At 40.8% G+C, this 18,029-nt stretch overlaps 1 protein-coding gene across 4 annotated transcripts in view; it reads right to left on the bottom strand.

Annotated features, from left to right (window-relative positions):
• LOC119655665 (oxysterol-binding protein 1) overlaps positions 1 to 18,029 on the bottom strand; it is a 370,343-nt gene that overhangs the window by 232,401 nt on the left and 119,913 nt on the right. The window lies entirely within an intron of this gene.

The raw sequence follows: 18,029 nt of genomic DNA on the forward strand, positions 1-18,029 counted from the left end.
ATATTATTACATCTATTGGAAGTGTTATGGCGATGCCTGTTTGAAATGTTTGCCTGGCATCCTTTTTGAGTAATACCAGAAAAAATACAAATACGCATCTTTTTTCAAACGACAAGAAGTTATCGTACAACTACTTCAACCGCTCCACATTTCCTTTATTTAGAGCAAACTGCATAGAATTGCGATCAATTTCAACGCAGTGATAGCGAAGGAATATCGACAAAGCGTTTGAATTGTAATTGTGCAGTCCATACTACAACAAGTCGGAATACCGGAAACTCGCGCTTCGGGCATAAAGGTTTTGTGTTCGTCTTATGTGAGAAACTTCAACGCACATTTTTCTATCCGTATATAGCTACTAATCCAACCAATTCCTTCATATATTTCCAAACTACAAGCCATACGTACATACAGCCATAGATATTATACTCACCCTAAACAAACAAATTGCTTATTTCCGAATACTGTACATTTATATCCACGTATATAAACTCGTACCCATTATTTCCATTGACTTCGTGCACAAAAGCATACATATGTACACATATAGTACGTATGTTTTATACAGGATTGGTTTAATGTACAAATATACCTATCTGAATTAAACACTACCCGCAAACTACATTAGCGCGCATATGCTATATACCTATATACAAACATGTCTGGCTGGAATAAATCGGGTGTGACAGACAGACAGAGAGGCGGACAAAGAGACACCGTCTCGATTCTAATAAGGTTTTGTTTCACACAAAACCTTAAAAAGTAAAAGAAAACAAACGTTCACCGATTTTAGAAAAGTTGTGATTAATTTGTGGGCTAGTGAAAAGAAAACATTATCGCAAATAGTTGAAACCACAAAAAAATCCAAATCAACAATCCAACAACGTGGAAAATTAAAACAAGTCGAAATACCGGAAGCTGGTGCTACGAATATAAAGGTATTGTGTTCATCTTATGTGAGAAACTTTCTACGCACATTTTTCCATTCGTATATGGCCCGAAATATTCCTTCATACTTTTTCCAAACTGCAAGATATACATACGTACATATTAAAGACGTAGATATTACGCTCACCTTAAGCAAACAAAGATTGCCTATTACCGAATACTGTACTTACATATGCATGTATATAAATTAATCGTGCACATATTTCCGATTAACTTCGTGTATAAAAGTATACATATGTACATCTAAAGTACAATATATGAATTAGGCACTACCCCAGAATTTCATTTACATATATGTACATATAAGTACATGCATAACTGTCTGGCGTATTGATGTATACAAAATTAAAAAACTTAAACAAAATGTTTCCCTGTGACCTGCCATTTACGTGATCTCACTTTGTTGTGGTATTGACGAATTGATGTTATGATGACGTCATACGCGTTTAAGGGGGTCATCCCGTGTGTCGGATCCGAGGAATCGAATTTTTTGACATCAATTATATCTAGATATAGTGTAGAATATATGGGCAAAGTGCTTTTTTGATATTCGGAGTCGTTCGGAAATTATTGTGTTAAACACGTGGTAAATCACATAACAGATTTATGTCGATCGCCGTAGTAAAGCTCGTATTTATCCGTTCGAATGACATTCGAATGACTTCGCTAAGAGGACAAGAATTGAAACCAAGATTGTACATGTGTTTCTTCAAGAAACCTAAGGTTTACGCACTAGGTATAGCAGATTAATGGTCAGTTAAGGTTTTATGGCTAAAAATCGCATTCCACTTTTTAAATGCGTTTTTCTCGAAACTTCATCGGCTGCCAACGAAATTCTTTGAAATTTTTAGGACTTATTCAGAACATATGTCTACGGTCCGCAAACCAGGATAATTGCGATTCATTCAGTAGTTTTTTTTATTCATTGAAGAAGCCGTGAAAAAAACACCAAAATTCCCAAAAAAAAAGTTTACCACGGCACCAAAAATATAGCTTTCAATAATTTTTAATAATCCTAGTTTGCGGACTGTAATTGAGCCCGTACGTTAAAATACCGCTTACTTTTTTTCTTTAAGATGATCACAGCGTCTTCTAGCGTGGTAGCAGAAAAACACCTTTTATTGGAGATGGGTGTATAAATTGCTCTGTATTTCAATAACGAACTATGCGATCGGTTTGGAAAAAATACCATGCACGCTCAAGATATTAACAAATCCATCCAGTTTTCCACAAAAAAAATATAAAAAAGCCCTAAAAACGGCCTTCACACGGGATGACCCCCTTAAGAGTGCACGAAATTCACACAAAATGTAGAAATTTCACCTTCTATAACTTTGTTAATAATAGTTGGATTTTCTTCAAACTTTCCAAAGTTTTGCCTTATCTTATCCCCTATGACTATGCCACAGTGGCAGTTCTAGCATGAACATAAGGCTGGTTTCCACCCAAATTTCTAAAATGTGCTAATGTACTATTATTAACTTTATTTGTGCAGATATCGAAACCGAAAGGTTTTGTGTGCATCTTATGTAAGAAACTTCAAGGCACATTTTTCTATCCGTATATAGCTACAAATCCGATATACTCCTTCATATATTTCCAAACTACAAGCCATACGTACATATACATCCATAGATATTATACTCACCCTAAACAAATAGCCTATTCCCAAATACTGTACATACACATGCACGTATATAAATTGATCGTACCCATATTTCCGATTTACTGCGTACACAAAAGCATATATATGTACATATATAGTATGTATAATCAATATGGCTAGTTTAATGTATTTGAATTAAACACTATCCGCAAACTTCATTAGTACGCATATACTATATACTTACATACACACATGTCTGTTAAGGGTAATTGATATTCATATACAAATGACAAAATAATTCTTTGCGACCCCATTCATAAGAACTCATTTCGTTGTGGTATTGACGAATTGATATGTGATGATGACGTTATACAGATTGTACAATGCACGAAATTCACAAAAAATGCCAAAATTTCACCCCCTATAACTTTGTTGATTAATTTTTACCTCAAACTTGACCTAATTGTGCATTTTGTTATCCATTACATTCAGTGTATTTCTGGGATGGACATAAGGGGGGTTGCCAGGTAAATTTCTAAAATGTGGAAATATACTATTATTAACTTTATTTGTGCAGATGTCGGAACCGGTTGTATTTTAAAGCCTATATTTCGTAGAGATCCACCACTGTGATTTTTTTCGGATTTTTCGGTTGGATAAGTTCTGAGAACGAGATCTGTTACACTTTTTGATGGTCATATTTTAAGCCCCCACTCCTCTATCTTTCACTCGATATCAAATATGGAACCAATTTCGAAAAGTACTAATTGAACCCTTTCATTCAGGTACCCCGCATGGCCACATTTTATGAAAAAAAAAGTTGCACCCTCCATTCACATGTATGGGGTGCCCCGCCTTAAACTCAACACCAAATGGTGCCACTTGCTATATGTAAAGGGAATAACAGATCACACACTGTTACCAATTTTCATGACAATCAGTCTAGCCGTTTCCGAATAAATCACACCAAAAATTAAAAAAAACGGGAACAGTGGAATATAAAGAAAGGACAGGGCACGCCTAAAAGTTATCTGCAAAGGAAGAAAGATTAATAGTGAGTGCAATCCGCAAAAATCCAAAAACAAGTGGTGTTAGAAATCGCTGTACCGATTGACACCCAATTTGGTGAGAAGGAACTGCGAACGCCCACGCATGCTCTGAGTTGCGGAGGAAAGAGGAACTTGCCCTTATAAATATATTATGCCCATTCTAAACGTCCTATTGATGCGTACATAATACATAACACGTCCTGGCCAACGCCATCGCTCCATCCGAGGCAGATCGGCCACGTCTTCTTTCTCTACCATATGTATTGCTCTTATAAATATTATGCTCATCTTAAAGAAATATGCATTGTTCATTAGAGCATATTGATGGGTACATACATATGCGCCTAGTTAACAACAGTTGGTAGGCTAACATAGAAAAACAATTTTTTTTTTAAAAAAATTGATTTTTTTAAATACATAAGTTGATTGCACATATCTGAATATTTCCGATTTACTCCATACGCCAAAACTCTACACAGGACACTGCCAGCAAACTTTATTAACATATGCATATCTGCCTCGAATAATTGATATTGATGACTGAAACAAGTCGGGAAACCGGAAGCTGGACCCTTCAGGTATGAAAGGTTTTATGTATTTCTTTTATAATAACATTTAAGTATGTATTTGTTCCATTATAAATATTGCATACATTATATAAAAATATCCACTTTCAAGTGATATTGATATTGTCTTGAATTCGCAACGAAGCGACAAATTTGACCTATTATAACTTTGTTATACCCTACATTGCTGAGGGAGTTGGGTACAATACCTGTAGCTGACAATATTATGGGAACTACAACCACCCGCTCGAGACATTAAATTTCTTTGATTTCCCAAGCCAATGGCTCATAGTTCACCTTCTTCTCCGCGTATTTCCGTTCGATGTTGCCATTATGGGGGATAGCAACATTAATAATGTACGCGCAGCGACCCGCCTTGTCAACTAACAGTACGTCAGGCATGTTGTGTGGAGTATGGCGATCAGTCAGAACTTGCTGGTCCCAATACATACTGTAAGCAGAACTATCAAGTAATGCTTGCGGATCATATCGGTAAACCGGACATGTTCCCGTGATCAGCCCATGCTTGTATGCAACGTTTTGATGGATAACCTTACATACAGCATTATGTCTGGTGATGTATTGCACCGGGGCCATAACAGTACAGCCAGAAATGAGATGGTCCAACGTCTCTAACGTCGAACCACACATTCTGCACTGGTCGTTCTCCGCCCTTTCCTTCATGATGAGCTTTTTATAAGCTCGGGTGGCGACCACGCCGTCCTGAATGGCACACATGAACCCCTCCGTCTCCATACAACCATCTGTTCGAAAAATACAAATCGACAAATGGCTGCCAAAACTCCGCCATGCTATTAACATAGTATGCTGGTCCCAAGTCCAGGTAAAGGAGAAGGGTTTGAGGCAACGTACTCTGTACTATCCTCAGTAAAACAAAAATAAAATGCTGAGATCAGGGAAAGAGATAAATAGAGTATAGTTGGAGTTATTCTACTACGCTAAATCCTACCTGATCTCTTGGTGACAGGCCCCGCGACAGGTCGACCAAGAAAATGCATAGAATGTCGTTACAAACATGATGATCGGATTAAGTCACAGGCCTCGGAGAAATGCTAGGGCGTCCACCTCAGTCGACGCGGCAGGACGGGCCCCGGTCCTGTCGAGAAATGGGCAAGGGTTCTTGACGCATGGACGGCGTCAGGACGTAAGCAAGTTAGTCCGCACACAACGAACAAAACAAATACGTGTCTGCACGCTAAATGTTGGTACCCTAACTGGAAAGACCGAGGAACTCGCAAGAGCCCTTCGGAAAAGGAGCATTGATATCTGCGCTCTGCAAGAAACCCGATGGTCTGGTTCCAAAAGCTGCGACATTGAACGCGAACGCGGTAAAAATGGCTACAAACTTCTCTATTTTGGTAACCCACACACTCAATATGGTGTTGGCATTGCCATCTCAGACGGTTTCCGTGATGCCATTAAAGAAGTCGAACGATTTGATGATCGGCTGATGAAGCTCACCATTACATCAGCTGATCGCACTATTCACTTCTTCACCGCGTATGCACCACAGACAGGCCGACCAGATGCCGAGAAAGATGCCTTCTGGCAACTTCTCGATGAAAAGATTTGTCACGTGCCTGCTGACGATTACATAATCATTGCCGGCGACCTTAATGGTCATGTGGGTGAAAAGGCAGACGGTAACAGGTGCCATGGGGGAAAGGGGTTCGGAGCGCGCAATGAAGGTGGCGAGCGTATAATCGATTTTGCAGACACCCATGACCTTGTACTTATGAATACATGGTTCATCAAACGATTGTCTCATCTTCCCACATTTTATAGTGGGAACAATAAAACGCAAATCGACTATATTCTCATAAGACACCAACATTTTACCACTGTCACTGATTGCAAAGTCGTTCCCTATGAGACCATCGCACCTCAGCATCGGCCGTTGATTGCTGTCCTGCGAATTAAGCCACCGATAAAACGGCGTGAGGAACGCACTGGCCCGCCGCGCATTAAATGGTGGCGATTTGGTGAGAAGAATGAAGAAACGGTCTCACTCATACGATTGCCAACCATTACGAATGTGGAAGAATCATGGAACCAAATGAAAGACACGATCCACAAAGCGGCCTCTGCAACCCTCGGGGTCACCAAGCCGGGTAAGCGGTACATCAACCGAGATACTTGGCTTTGGAATGATGATGTTGAAATGAAGGTCCGTGAAAAGAAACGCCTCTACCACAAATTTCTCGACGATAAAACGCCTGCTAATTGGCAAATTTATAAGAATGCCAACCGGGAAGCAAAGAAAGCGGTCGCTGTCACCCGAGCGAACCATTTCAAAAATCTTTACGATAAACTGGACACTCGGGATGGCGAGAGAGATCTGTATCGACTTGCTAAAAGCCGTGATGAACGCACACAGGATATTGAACACTTCTGTTGTGTTAATGACAAGAACGGTACTTTGCTTACCGACCGTCGAGCCGCAACGGATAGATGGCGAGAATACTTCGAGCAGATTTCAACTGAAGAATTTGCTCATCCTCCACTTCCACAATCATTGCCGACATTTGGAGCAGTTCCACCAGTCAGCGCAACTGAAGTCGAGGAGGCAATAAAACAAATGAAATCGGGGAAAGCGACAGGACCTGACGACATCGCATCTGAGCTCTGGAAAGCGAAGAGCTGGGACCCAACACTGTGGCTCAGTGAATTCTTTAACCGGATTATTCAGGAAGGAAGAACACCATCTCACTGGCAAGAAAGTACCACTGTTCCAATATGGAAAAAGAAAGGTAGCCCAGCAGAATGTTCAAATTACCGTCCGATCCGGTTACTTTCCCATACCATGAAGATTTTTGAACGCATTCTTGACAACCGTATTCGCGAAATCGTTGAAATAACCGTAAATCAAGCCGGATTTGTCAAGAACTGCCGAACTACTGACGCAATACACGCTGCGCGGTTACTCATGGAGAAACACCGCGAGAAGCATCGCCCTCTTTACATTGCCTTTCTGGATCTTGAGAAAGCGTTTGACCGTGTACCACACGAACTCATCTGGTATGCTTTACGACAACACTTCGTGCCAGAAGAACTCGTGCGCTGGGTTCAATTGCTCTACCACGATCCGAAAAGTAAAGTTCGAAGTATGGCGGGTGTATCAAAACCGCTTCGTGTATCTGTTGGAGTTCATCAAGGAAGTGCCCTCTCACCACTCCTCTTTGTCCTTGTTATGGACACCGTCACACGGGATATCCAACGTCCAGCGCCCCACACACTGCTTTATGCAGATGATGTTTTCCTAGCATCTGATAGCAAAAATGATCTCGAACAACTTGTTCAAAAATGGAATGATCGCCTCATGCAACACGGTCTCAGATTGAATTTAAACAAAACTGAATTTTTGACGACCGATCCCCATGAAACAGGCACAATTACTGTCAGCGGCAGTGATCTGCCCAGAACTGAGCGATTTAAATACCTCGGGTCAACGCTATCAGCCAATGGAGAGCTGCGTTATGAAATTGCTTCACGCATTAACGCAACCTGGATGAAGTGGCGTTCCACAACTGGTGTCCTTTGTGATCGATGTATCAACGAACGTCTCAAATCTAAAATTTACCGCAATGTCGTCCGTCCAGTCGCTCTCTATGGTTCTGAGTGTTGGCCGACCATAAAAGACAATGAACGGCGTCTCGCGGTAATGGAGACGAAGATGCTACGTTGGACTAGTGGCGTCACACGTTTAGATCACATCCGAAATGAGGATATCCGCGATCGTTATGGGGTTGCACCGATCGTGGAATAGTTGCGAGAGAGGCGTCTTCGATGGTATGGTCACGTAATTCGTGCAAACGAGAATTCACTTGCCAAGATTGGTCTGAACATCGAAGTCGATGGTAAACGACCAAAAGGCAGACCTAAGCAACGGTGGCTTGATACGCTGGATGGGGATTTGAAAGCCTCGAGATTGCACCCAGATCAGGCATTCGATAGAGCCAAATGGCGAAGCCGATCACGACGAGCCGACCCCGCTTGTGAACGGGACAAAGGCTGAAGAAAAAGAAGAAGACAAATGGCTGCCAAAGACAAATCACGTGTTTACCGTGCATTGCCTTTGACCTCCATTCATCGATCTGCTCTTGGTCCGACTTCACCCTACTCAGAGGATTGAAAGATCGATCCTTCAAGTTAACTGAAGTCAGTCCACAGTCTGCCTTACAGACAGCCGCATGCAAAGGACTCGCCTGCTCTTTCCTGTAAAAATAAACGCGCAGCGAGTCGACTTGACGATGATGTTGTGATGCGTCACGTCAACCACGGCCCTACCTCCGATGTCACGAGGCAGGTTCATCCGCTCCACGGCAGATTTTGGATGATGCATTCGGAATTTGGACATAGTTGTCCGTATCCGCCGCTGGACGTTTTGCAGATCGGCCTTCGTCCACGGCAATATTCCGAACGCATAAGCCAATGAAGGAATAGCAAATACATTCAACGCGCTTATTTTATTTTTCCCCGAGAGATGCGATTTCAGCACCAGCTTTACACGTCGCAGGAATTCGGACAACAGAGCATTCTTCAGATCACCAACTCGATCATGGGTTCCCTGCAGAATTCCTAGGTACTTGTGAAGTCTGCCTCGTCTCATAGCTTCGATGTGGAGGTAACCAATGCTATGTCTGGCATGCGGCTCATGATGACCTTTGCGGATGGCTTGGATTCGACATTTGTCTAATCCAAACTACATCCGAATATCACGGCTGAACATGTCTATTATTCGCAACCGACTTCGAAGATGGTCGTCAGTACCAGTATACAGCTTGATGTCATCTAATTACATCAAGTGTGTCAGTTCGCACTTAGCACGTAGGCCATACTATATTGCAAAACCATGGCTTCTAGCATCATTCAGTAGCCATGAAAGGGAGTTCAGTGCCATATAAAACCAAAGGGGACCCAATGAGTCCCCTTGGAAGATGCCCCTTCGTATACGGATGGGCTCTGAGGTATTAGCACCCTCAGATGTACGGACTGATAAGGTGGTACGCCACCCTTCCCTTACGGCCCCCAAAAACTACATTAATTTCGGATCAATGCGATAGAGATGTAGATATATTAGCCAGGTATGCGGAACGCTATCAAAAACCTTGGCATAACCGATATAGCAACCAAAGAGATTTCATTGGCCTCTAGTTGCTTGTCCTAGAACTACCGAGTCGATAAAGAGTTGCTCTTTGCAACTCCTTGACCCGAGTCGGCAGCCCTTCTGCTCCTCGGACAGAATGTTGTTGGTCTCGAAGTGCGCATTGACCCTTCCACTAATAATGGACATGATGAATTTGTAGAGGGTTGGTAAGTAAGTAATCGGTCTTGTGTTTGCGGGGTCCTGCACCGTCTCCTTCTTAGGAATAAGTTAGGTAATCCCCGCAGTGAGGAAGGGTGGACAGAATGTTGTTGGTCTCGAGGTGCGCATTGACCCTTCCACTAATAATGGACATGATGAATTTGTAGAGGTTTGGTAAGTAAGTAATCGGTCTTGTGTTTGCGGGGTCCTGCACCGTCTCCTTCTTAGGAATAAGTTAGGTAATCCCCGCAGTGAGGAAGGGTGGAAATTCCTCGGGCCCACTCATGACCTCATTTATATCATACTACGTTTTAACCGACTGCGTACCCTGGTAATCTCTTATACCAGAAATTCTGCACCCGATCCAGATCTGGGCCCCTCCAGTTCTTCGAACTGTTTATGGCTCGTCGAACTTCCTCTTCGGTAACATCCGCAAAATTCATGCCAGGCATATTGGCATGGCGGGTGTCTTCGGCGGTGATCCACTCAACATGCTGGGCGGGTAACCCTCAAAGTCCACCCCAATACTCTTTCGCTTCCGTCACCGAGAACTGTATTGTCTGGACGCTCTGTTGGGATTCGTTGAGAGATCTGAAGAATCTCCGCTGGTTCCTCACGTATGTTGCATTCTGGACACATCTGGAATGACTTTCGCCATACCGTCGTAACTGACTGCATACGACAGAAAGTTCCTGCTCTAGTGTGTCCAGAATTTCAACTACGGGTGTCTTACTGGGGATGGCATAGTTCCATCCCGGAGTTGCTAGAGATGCATAGAGCCTGGGAATACCTGGTCTATGCAAAGGAACCATATCCGAGAATTCTTTACACGCTCTTTGGAATTCGTCCCGAACCTCAGCGGAAACCTCAACTGGACGGTGGAGAAGAGTGCTTCGGCGAGTACTGAACCTGTTGCCTGCAGTGCGGCGTGGTGTTGTTGGTTGCCCCCGCCTCTGCCTCCATCGACTCTCGGTCACCAATTTCCCCGATGAACTCAAGTTGAACACGCTCCCTGATGGTGAACGGGATTGTGTCGCTGCGAGTATTAAAGCGGTACTGGTTTGCGACTCACTGCACAGTCACGTGCCCGAATTGCGGGAAACCCTCGACGAATCTCTGGTGCAACAAAGGGTGGTAAGATGTTGTACCCGCCCCCGCCGTTATTTCGTAGTAGGAGCGGATGATGAAGTTCATTTCTTCAGTCTATTTCATCCGCTGCTTACGCGAACCTGCTGAAGTGGTCGCCACAGATTATGGCGAAATAGCTGTAGCAGGCGGAGCTGTGCTCCTGGCCGTCGTGGCGCCTAGACGTCGAACCGCCCCACGACTAGCGGTTTCGACGCCGTGCTATATATTGAGTAATCTGCAAGACTGCAAAGTATTAATATATATAATTTTAATCTTTTACAACTTTGTTACTAATAGTTGGATTGACATCCTCAATTGTGTATTATATTATCACTTTACAAAGACGAGAGCTTAAAATTGCAATATTATGATGAACATATATGAAAAAATATTGTTTTTTTTTCTAGATTATGGTTGACAGGCAATGCGCGTGTTTTGCTAGACTTCTCGCCATCAACAACAGACTATAAATGAAGGATTTTGTGATTGGAAGAAAGCCTGGATTTTTAAAATCTGAACCTCATTTATAAGCTATTTATGATTACAATGAACGATCTGAAACAATTAATGCAAGCAATTTTTTACTAAAACCAGTTCGAATATCAGAAGCGGAACGCTTCGAGTATAAAAGGTTTTTTGTTCATTCCTATGCTTGTTTTTTATTTTGTACATTCAAATCAATTCAAAATATTCCTTGATATATACAGCTCCGCCATTCATATGGGTTTACTTTATATGACCATGACGTAATAAACCTCTTAGATTGTGATAAATACACGCAAACTTAATAATTTTGACCTTTTATAACTTCGTTAAGAATAGTTCTTCCTTCCAAAATTGTGTATTATATTTGAAATAATAAAAACTAGTTGTTGCTTTCCCGTTGGTGTGAATATTTATTCTTGCAAATAACGATATTTCGGGAACCACTTGTTCCCTTCATCAGTGCTAACAAGTTGTATTATATTATTACCTGTGATGGTACCAAATTTGATGACTCTAGGATGAAGTTAAGGGGGTTTTCGGGCAAATTTATAAAAGTAAGTATCGGAATGCAAAGTATTTTGACGCCTCCATTTTGCATTGGTTGAAAAAGTTCTGAGAAATTTCATGACAATATCGGCCGTTTCCAGACAGACAGACGAACAGACAGATATTGAATCGATTTTAATAAAGTTTTATATTACACAAAACCTTAAAAATAGACCGATAAAAATAAAATTGCTACACAATTTGGTCGAAAAAGGTTTTGGAAATCGTTGTTCACATAACCGAACGCAATTTTAGAGGCGATAATGTTACTTTCGCTTCAGCGAGTAATATTGATTTTTTGGATTTGTAGAATTGATAGTTGAATATGACTATTTTTGAAACATTGAAACTTATTACGCGAAACATCTATGGGAAGATTATTCATTTGCTTTGTAATAAAATTTTTACAACCGTTGTTTAAAGTGTTCAAAAAGCTTGACATTACTCTCAACAACTTATGCAGGGGAGGCAGTAAAACAAAACCTTATTAAAATCGATTTACTGTCTGTCACACACACTTTTCTCCAAAAGGGCTACGGCGATTCAAACGATATTTTTGAACATATGGGAACTATCAAATGCCATGCATACAGTGAGTAACATTAATTTACGAGGAATTTGAAGGCGCGCTCCCAATACATGCAAAAGGCAGATGTGAAATTGAAATCGAAAATGAGAAGTCTCAATTAGTACTTTGACAAGTAGATTTTAGTTTTGACGTAAATTGCACAAGGATTGGAAATGTGCACCCTTAAAGTGAGAGGACTCATTGTCGGAAACTACCAAACCCAGAAATTTGCATTTTTATACGAGCACAAATGAGCTTCCTAATAATATATTAACAACTTTTTGAAATTAACTAAAAAATCCCCCTAAGTTCATCTTAAGAATACTAAATTTAGCAACAGATAGAGGATAGTATCGCGCATAATACTGCAAAATTTTGCATATTAGCGGTTCGAACTAACCAATTTCACGGAAATTTGCTGCATCTTAAGTCATGCAAGTAGCATAATAACAACAAGCGAGATATTAAAGTCCCATTAATGGAGGATCTACTTCTTCTTAGCTCGTTTGAAGGTTTTATATGAAATATTCATCGTAGATTGGAGTTGCGACTAGGACGGAGCACGAGTCGCTCGCTCACGTTAATTCATAATTGGTCATTACTTTGCTTAACGGAAGGTGAATGAAAATATCAGAGGAGAACATCTGACGACATATGCCAATTATAGGCAGTTGCATTCAATTCTCATTGAGGAATTTCACATAAGCTGACGCATATGCCTGTTATAGTTTCTGCTTTAGGCTATTTGTATTTTAGTAATTAGTAGCATGTTAGCTTAACGAGTGAATTTGGCTTGAGCCATGTTCTAGTTCTTACATACATACCTTCAATACAGTGTATGACATGTAATACTATTCACTTTAATATGATATTGATATTCTGCGATGTTTGCATACTAAATACAATACAAATACAGCAGGACTTTTGATATATTATATCAATTATAACAGCATCGTGCCTAACGTATTTCTAGGATAAATTCAAGTCTTCTTCTTTTTCTTCATCCTTTGTCCCGTTCACAAGCGGGGTCGGCTCGTCGTGATCGGCTTCGCCATTTAGCTCTATCGAATGCCTGATCTGGGTGCGATCTCGAGGCTTTCAAATCCCCATCTAGCGTAATAAGCCACCGTTGTTTAGGTCTGCCTTTTGGTGGTTCACCATAAATTTCGATGTTCAGACCAATCTTGGCAAGTGAATTCTCGTTGGCACGAATTGCGTGACCATACCATCGAAGACGCCTCTCTCGCAACTTTTCCACGATCGGTGCAACCCTATAACGATCGCGGATATCCTAATTTCGGATGTAATCTAAACGCGTGACGCCACTAGCCCAACGTACAACATTACCGCAAGACGCCGTTCATTGTCTTTTATATTCGGCCAACACTCAGAACCATAGAGAGCGTCTGGACGGACGACATTGCGGTAAATTTTAGATTTGAGACGTTCGTTGATACGTCGATCACAAAGAACACCAGTTGTGGAACGCCACTTAATCCAGAATGCGTTAATTCAAGTAGTAAAGTAAATTTCTAAAATATAGTTAGATACTATGGTTAACTTTATTTGAAAGGAAATCAAAATCGTGCCACTAGTTGTATATCAAGGCTTCAACAGGCCAGATATTCGTACTGAATTTCATGACAAAAGGCTTAGTAGAGGGGTGAATTGGAAAAAATCTAAACTTATTTAGGACAGCGAAGGAATCTCTCAGTACTTAGTAGTACATATACTAGCGGCAAAAAAAGCACGATGGAAATTATTTCCCATTTGTGAATTGTTAACCACCTTTTCCTAATTTATTTGCATGCTATTTCTAAAATTTTGTAAGAACAAGTCGCATACTCCACAACCTGAAAAGATGCGTTGCTACACTATTCTCTGGGAGAGATGTTTTCTTAAGAGAGTCATCCCGTGTAACGGCCGTTTTTTTACCTTTTTTTAGAATTGTTTTGTGAAGAAATGAATAAAGGTACAAATACGAATTTTCCACCATATATTTACTAATGTCTTGAGCATGCGTAGTAATTTTTTTTTAGTCCGATACACCCATCTCCAAAAGAAGGTGTTTTTCTGCTGCCATGCTAGAGTGCGATCATTTTAGAGAAAAAATGTAAACGGCATTTTAACATGCGGACTTAACCACAGTCCGCAAACTAGGATTATGAAAAAATATTGAAAGCCAAATTTTTGGTGCCGTGTTAATTTTTTTTTGTAAATTTTGGCGTTTTTTCAAGGCTTCTTTAATGAATAGAAGAACTAAAACTACGCAATTATCCTAGTTTGCGGACCGTAGAAATATATTCTGAATAAGTCGTGAAAATTTCAAAGAATTTTGGGCTATGGTGGCAGCAGGTTTTCAATATGCAGTTTCGAGAAAAACGCATTTGAAAAATAGAATGCGATTTTTACCCATAAAATCTTAAGTGGCCATTAATCTGTTATACCTAGTCCATGAACCTTAGGTTTCTTGAAGAAAGACATGTAAAGCCTCAGCTTCAATTTTCATGCTTTTAGCGAAGTCATTCGAATGTCATTTGACCGATAAATATTCGGCGATCGACATAAACCTGGCCTGTGAGATTTTACCTGTTCAACACTGTAATTTCCGAACGACTCCGAATATCAAAAAATCACTTTGCCCATATAATCGATTCCTCGGATCCGACACACGGGATGACCCCCTTAAGTAAATTTATTTTAGTAGCGTTTTTCTATTTGTTATTATAATGTTTTGAAAGGAGCTGGTACAAGATTAAGTTGTCCCCCATGCATGGATATTTGTACTCTGCACCGTGTTAGCATTGAATTAATTCATGTTTCAGTATCGCGTTTCAAAGTTCCTGAATAGTGTTTAACTATAGTCTGCGTATAGCTGAGTGGTTATAGCACAAGGGATGTCGTACGGAAGGACGCGGTTTCACTGATGGCAGTGGGATTTGTATGCTGATCTAACGTCGGATACTAGCCGACTCTGCTGTGCATGAGTACATGAGTCAAATCATGGTAATAATCTCGGGCGAACGCAATGCATGTAGTAATAGGTCTGCAACCCTACTAACAATTGGAAAAGATTTTCTTCCAAAATCGCTTTAACTATTGTGGGTTATGATACAGTCTACAAAGGGAAGGCTCCAGTTTATTTGGGGACTGTTAAGTGCTGGCATGAAATTGCTGCACATTCGCCGGCTCCGCGTCTTACAGAAGATCACCCGTCTAACCCACGTAAATTAAATTTACATTTGTCGGAAAAGATGAGTCTACCCCATGCTCCTCACTAGACATATCGACCAACCCGTTGTAGGAATGTAACCTGTCCATACTCTCGTAATCGATGCCATGCAGAACCCACAGAAATTGCTACATTCTTAGACGAAGCCAACTCTTCTTTTAAATCAGCCGCTATTTTAAAACGACAACGAAGTGCCAACCGATGAAGTACTCGATTTTCTTTTGAAGAAGTTATTCTAGATCTTCTAGATTAGTTTTTGCGTCCAGGAAATGCGAACGGGAAATTCGCCGACATTTTTGCAGCAATCTTACAATCGTCGACTGAAAACGAGCGTTGGCCACCACGAGTACGGCAGCTTTTTGTTTGGAACTTAATAATTTCATTTTGGCTAATTTGGCTAAATTGGCTAGTGTTCACTATTCCACTGTTTTTTTATAAACTAACCAAGGATTCAATTTACAAATAATTTTCCAAAAAATAATAGCACGTAGGCATCCTGTCACTGGAGTTTATATACAGTGGGTCAAACGCATGATCGCACAAAGGCTGCTCAATTTTTTGAGCATGTTCTTTTGTGTTAGATTACGATTTGTTTTCGAAATGTATTTGCAGTTTTTAGACAACAAACCGACCTTTCAAGAGGTGTAATAATAAAGCATTTTTATTAGACATAACTATAAAAAAAGTAATAAAAATAAATAAGCAATCATTTTTGTCAAACGAATAATCGGACAAAGCTATCAAAATCGTTATTTTAATATTTTGAAGGATATCTCGCTGCATTAATTACCGCTTCTAAGCGTCGGGGACTAAATTTGTGCAGAATTCTGGCGAAATATTATTCCACTCCAGGTCCGCCTTCAGCTCCTCTACATTTCTAAGGTTTTGTGTCCCCATACAGGTGAATGGAGAGTGCAAAATTGTTTTTCATAAAATGTGGCCATGCGAGGTACCTGAATGAAAGGGCTCAATTAGTACTTTTCGAAATTGGTTCCATATTTGATATGGGGTGAAAGATAGACCAGTGGAGGCTTAAAATATGACCATCAAAAAGTGTGACAGATCGCGTTCTCAGAACCTATCCAACCGAAAAATCTGAAAAAAAAATCACAGTGTTGGATCTCTACGAAATCTAGGCTTCAAAATACAACCGGTTCCGATATTTGCACAAATAAAGTTAATAACAGTATATTTCCACATTTTAGAAATTTACCCGGCAACGGCAATGTCCATCCCAAAAATATTAGGTTATTGCATATGAAATGACCGATTTGGCAATCAAGTGAAGTTAGTTGCGATTTTGCTATATCAAACCACCACCAGTTGGCGCGGTTAGTGTCGGATAATGAAGTATAAACACTCCTACATTTAATCAAGGAGTCATTTCAGTTTTGAGCATCGTTTACATTACAGTGAATAAAAAGGAAAAAAGGATGGAAAAGAGCCAAGAACGTATACTTTTTCTGTATGAGTTCAAGCTCGGTCATAAAGCAGCGGAGGTGACCAGGAACATTAACAGCGCATTTGGAGCTGATACGGTAAGCGAGCGAACTACACGGCGTTGGTTCGAAAAATTTCGGGCAGTTGACGTAAACCATCAACTTGAGCGACGTGGACATCCAGGACCATCGATTGATAACGACGAGCTGCGCTTGCTAGTGGAATCCGACACACGTCAGTCTGTAAGAGACATTGCAGAGAAACTGAGGGCACACTATTGGACAGTTTTCCGGTACTTGCAACACTTTGGAAATGTGGAAAAACTCGACAAATGGGTTCCGCAAACCCTTACGGAGCAAAACATGGCGCTTCGAATGGAAATTTGCGGTTCTTTACTCTCCCGCAACAGAAGCGATCCCGTTTTGCACAGAACAGTGACATGTAATCAAAAGTGGATATTATACGACAACCGTCGTCGATCAGCACTACTGATGAGCCACCGAAGCATATGCCGAAACCGAGCCTCCATCCGAAGAAGGTAATGATGATTGTTTGGTCTACAGCTGGAGTTATCCACTATCCTTTCTTGGCACCTGGAGAAAGGATACACGCACAGAAATACTGTGCCAAACACGAGGAAATGCACCAAAAATTGAGTATTCAACGGCCGAGATTAGTCAACAGAGATAATGTGATACTCCTTCACGACCATGCGCGACCTCAGGAATCCAGAACAACGGTTCAAAAGTTGAACGAATTGCAGTATGAGACTCTGCCTTATCCACCATATTCACCGGACCTTTCGCCACTAGACTACCACTTTTTTAAACATTTGGATCATTTTTTGGCGGAATAACAATTGAGGAATGAAGAGGTCATCAAAATTGCCTTCGGCGAGTTTATCAACTGCTGAAAATTGGACTTCTGCGAAACTGGCATACGTGCTCTTGTATATCGCTGGGAGAAGTGTTTTGATTAATTAAATAAATTTTTGTAAGCTTTACGGTCGTTTCAAATTTTAGTACCAAATCGGCCATTTCATGTGCAATAATCTAATACAATGGATGTAATGGATAACATAATGCACAATTAGGTCAAGTTTGAGGTAAAAATCAATCAACGAAGTTATAGGGG

The sequence above is a fragment of the Hermetia illucens genome, chromosome 4 (genome assembly GCF_905115235.1).
Source record: "Hermetia illucens chromosome 4, iHerIll2.2.curated.20191125, whole genome shotgun sequence".
Lineage (NCBI taxonomy): Eukaryota > Metazoa > Arthropoda > Insecta > Diptera > Stratiomyidae > Hermetia > Hermetia illucens.